The sequence below is a fragment of the Castanea sativa genome, chromosome 10 (assembly GCF_040712315.1).
Source record: "Castanea sativa cultivar Marrone di Chiusa Pesio chromosome 10, ASM4071231v1".
Lineage (NCBI taxonomy): Eukaryota > Viridiplantae > Streptophyta > Magnoliopsida > Fagales > Fagaceae > Castanea > Castanea sativa.
Window position 1 is genome coordinate 35,642,522 of NC_134022.1, and position 4,702 is coordinate 35,647,223.

Here is a 4,702-nt window from a genome sequence, read left to right on the forward strand (position 1 = left end):
ACTACAAAAATAATTAAAGTCTATAATTGTGTTTTAAAAATGCGTTTATAAGTCCTAAATCTATTTAAGCTATACTTACTTTTTCTATAGCAGCATTAATATATATGAGATTTAAGATATTAATTAACAATAACAAATTAAGGTAGTGCTCTATTTCAATATATTGAAATTTAAAATAAAAATAACGAAAAGCAAGTAAATTTAGTAATTTTACTATATGATTTTTCTAAAAGAAAGTAGACCCATTATCTTTCCTAGACAGCTAAGGTAGGTAGCATGAAATTCTTTAAGACCACATGTAGTGCCTTAGCCCTAGACAAGTCTTGAAGATCTACACCGTGGTGAACACCCTCGTCAAAATGACTCGCCACAACTAGACCCTTCTCTTCCATCATCATAACCAGCTCAATTTGACGGTCCATCAGTGGGTCCCCTTTGCAATCAATCACCAAGACCCTCCATCCAAGCAATCTAATCTTCTCCAACCTCTGAGATCCACCACCCACCGTTGGATTGGAATACTCATGATCACGGTCAACGCCAATTGGCAACAACAACTCCCACATAAGGTCGTTCACAAACAGTGGCAACACAGGGTCATTGACCAGTCTTAGCTCCGATTCAGTCCTCTAAGTCCCACCCAAAAAATGGTTGGTGCAATATTAGCCCTTTGATTTTTATCAAAGGCTGAAGATTTTCAACTTTAGAAGCTACACGTAGTCTTGCATGGTAGGCCACGTTGGATCCCGCCTGGATCCGGATCCTCTCCATTTCATGAGAAATTGAGAGTGTCCAGTTAAGGGCTGAGATTTAACTAAAATCAATCTATGTCCTAAAATCTGCCACGTCATTTAAAAGCATTAACAGGAGACTTAACTGAGTAAAAGGGTAAACTAATGTTAGTTTCAACATCTTAGTTTATTGTTTACCCTTTTAGTCAGTTAAGTCTCCTGTTAGTGCTTTTAAATGACGTGGCAAAGTTTAGGAGACAGATTGGTTTTAGTTAAATCTCAGCCCTTAACCGGACACTCTCCATTTCAATGAGAAACGGAGAGGATCCGGATCCTTGCCGCCTGCACTAGGCCCCCATAATAAAAGTGTTAGAAAAATCAGCATAATTTGTAAGCCATTCATCTTGGTTGATTTTGATCAAGTGCACTTTCTCCACAGCATCATCGTAAGCTGTAGGCAAACGATGCTAAGGAGCAAGACGATAGTCAATTGATACAATGATCAGGGCCGGTCCTAGACATTTTGGAGCCTAAAATGATAACTAAAAATAAAGTCTTTTTTAATACTTATATATTAATTAAATTAATGTTTATTTACTATTTTTATATTATGATATATTTCATTTAAAGATATTATATTATAATATTTTTCTTCTAGTTGAACATTATTACGGTGAACTTGTTCATTTGTGACATTTTCATCATTATTTTCATTTTTTTTTCTAAATTATTTTGAAGTTCATTATCAAAATTTGTTGTATTGCAAAATTAAACATCATTGTTATCTTGCAATTGTATCATTTCATTATCTTCTAACTCTTTTTGGTGAATTTCTTGCTCATTTGTGATATTTTCATCTAAATTTTGTGTTATATTTTATTTATTACTAATAACAAATTTATCCATTCATCCTTTTTGAGACTCAATTAATTTTTCTTCTTTTTTTCTTTTTTTAAGTTTTTCATATTCAAATGCATAGTTTCTAGTAGAATGTCTAATCAAACTATATATTTATAAAGACTAAAATAAAAAATAACTTTCAAGTATAGAACAAATGAGAAATAGAATCTGATTTATATAAAAAGTATTTTTGTCGTTTCAAGCAAAAATAACAAGTTTTTAGCAATCTTAACCTGCATATATATATATATATATAAACACAAGATTAAAATTTAAAAAAAAAAAAAACAATTCAATGAGAGAGGCTTTATAAAAAAAAAAAACAGGTTTTATATTCAAATCTGATAAACAAAACCAGGCGGTAGGGCCCAATCTAATATTCTAATCTATAACCCAAAAAAACAAAAACGCAGGCTTTATAAAAAAAAAAAAAAAAAAAAAATTGAAGGCCCAGAAAGGAAAAGCTAATAAACAAAACCAAGCGGCAGGGCCCAAATCCAATCTTATTACAAGTCAAAGAAGTCCCCAAATATTTATACTTGTTGAAGTGTTGAACGGAACGTTGCTGAAGTGCTGAATGGAATGGCTGAAGCCGCTGAACCTGATATAGTGAGAGAGGCGGACTGAGAAAGAATGAGAGAGGCCGGAGGCGGAGGAAGCTTGCTGGCTGCTACCTTGCTTAAGCTATTGAGCAGATGAGAACAAGGGAGAGAAAGAGAATCAGAGAGAATGAGAGACAGAGTCACAGAGAGAGGCGGAGAGCATAGGCTAGAGAGAAAGGCAAATTTTTTAGGGATTTGAGTTTTTTTTATTTGTTCTGATTTGTGATTGTTTTGTGGTTAATATCTTAGACCGGATTTGTAGTTTATCTGTTTGATTTTTTATTTTTCTAGAGGATAATATTGTTTAATTTACCTAAATTTTTGTTTTTTGGTTAAAAGGATGTGCCAGATTTTTGTAATTTATCTTAAACTAAAATTTTTTCCCCTACTCCCTCTTATTTTCTAACATTTTGGGGCCTCCCTTCTACTTGGGGGCCTTAGGCAATTGCCTATCTCACCTAAGGGAAGGGTCGGCCTTGACGATGATAGCATTGACATCAATGGCTATGTTTGCGCAAAAGTCATGGAACACTGTTGAGGACGCACTATAAAGAATGAAACCTCCGCCATGGAAGTACACTATGAGAGGCAGTTTGGAAGAAGAGGGGTTATTGAGTGCTTGTTTAGGTAGGAATATTTTGACCCAGGTTTTGTTTGATTGGTTTAGAGGGATGTCTTGGAGAGAACTGGAGTGGGGTGGTTAGCATTCGGTGAGGTTGGGGTGTTTGGGATTTTGCGGTGGCGTGTGATAGTGCCATCAGAGTTGTTGACTATTTGGAGGTATTGGTAGGGATCAGTGGTGGGGTTTGATGGAGGTGTTTGACCTAACATTTTTGGACTCCTTTTGATGAATTGAGATTGGATCTAAGAGGCCCAGAGAGGGAGTGTAGCAGATAATTTTGCTAATATAGTTGTTGAGGATGGTACGTATTCCTAACTCACATGTGGTAGGAATATGTGATGATTACAGGTTAAAATGCCTATGAACTTGACCAAATATCATCCATGGAAAAGAGAAATAGTTTGAAATTATTAAAGAAAAAGGGGAAGAATAGTAAGTAATTAAGAAGGTTGGCAATAAATTGATAACCAAAAAAAATTTGGCAACCTCAACTTTCATCCACTCTTCTTATTACACTAGATTATTTCATCAAATTTTAAACTGTATTCGAGATAAAGCTAAACCCATAACAACAAAATAGTTTGAAAAAGACCTAAAAGGCATCTACTTGAATGGATTTTTATTTTTCATGAAATGTGATTCTCATACTCATTAACAATAAATATTTGACAACCGATTTCTCAAATGAGGAATTTTAGGCTTCCCTCTTACTGCTCTAGGGCCATCTATCTTCTAAAGCAATTGACTTTGGTTTAGATAAAACTAGAGGATGGCTCTTTCAGTTTGCTTGAAGTATAAATGTATAATACAAGTTGCAATTCTTTTTCTTCTTTTTGTTTGCGTTTTAGGACAAATCAATAGCAAAGGGCCAATTTGCCACAAGCGCTGATCCACAAGCGTCGATCTACAAGCACCGATCCACCCTCTCTGTCTCCGATCCATTCTCTTTGTCTCTGTTGATGTGTCCGTGTGTGGGTGTGTTTGGTTTTATGGCGTTTGTAGTTGAGTTTTGATTTTGTGTGTGTGGGAGTCTGTGTATCAGAGGAAGAAGCAGATGATGAGAGCGTTGGTTTTGCAGATAGAGAAGAGAGAGAAACAAAGTGAGCGAAATTAGAAATTATTAAAATAATGTATAAAAGAGCTACAATAACCATGCATATATGCACGGTTACTGTAGTTCTTGTGCATTTATGCACAATTTTACACATGATTTTTTAGGTCAAAATGTGTAAAATGAGCTGCTTTTTGTATTTTGCAAGATTATCCATGAACTGATGCGTTTGCTCTAACATCACAAGTTAGGTGTGCTCATATATAGTATTCTTTTGGCAATATTTAACAATTGTTTAATTTTATTAAAACTTTATCATTTAAATATGCTGTATAATAAAAATTGAGTTTAGAAGTCACGATTGCGCCAAGTGGCTACTCTCACTAATTAGTAAATTAATTTTATATTATTTTTAGGATATACTAGTATTATGCCCGTGCAATGCACGGCTAAAAAGAAAAGTATACGTAAATCAAACACTTTATTTCAATAATATAATTAAATTACTTCTCTAAAAAAATTAGATTAAAAACTTTGGACTTATAAAGGAGATTTGAACAAAAAATAAAATTGTAATAAGCACATATAAACATAACACAATATATAATGGATTTAAATTTGTCTTTATGACTCATAAGCAGAACCTTAAATATATATATATACACACACAAAACACAAAAACGAAGAAGAGAAATATATATATATTTGTAATAGTGTGGATGATAGGTTTGATAAAGCGTGGATGGTAGGTTTGACAAAGCGTTCTAATATGAATTTCACAAATTATGAAAGATGG

At 33.7% G+C, this 4,702-nt stretch overlaps 1 pseudogene; it reads right to left on the reverse strand.

Annotated features, from left to right (window-relative positions):
* Nucleotides 1-254: 254 nt before the first annotated feature.
* On the reverse strand, nt 255-3,064 carry LOC142612446 (carboxylesterase 1 pseudogene; annotated as a pseudogene).
* Between the last annotated feature and the right edge of the window lie 1,638 nt (nt 3,065-4,702).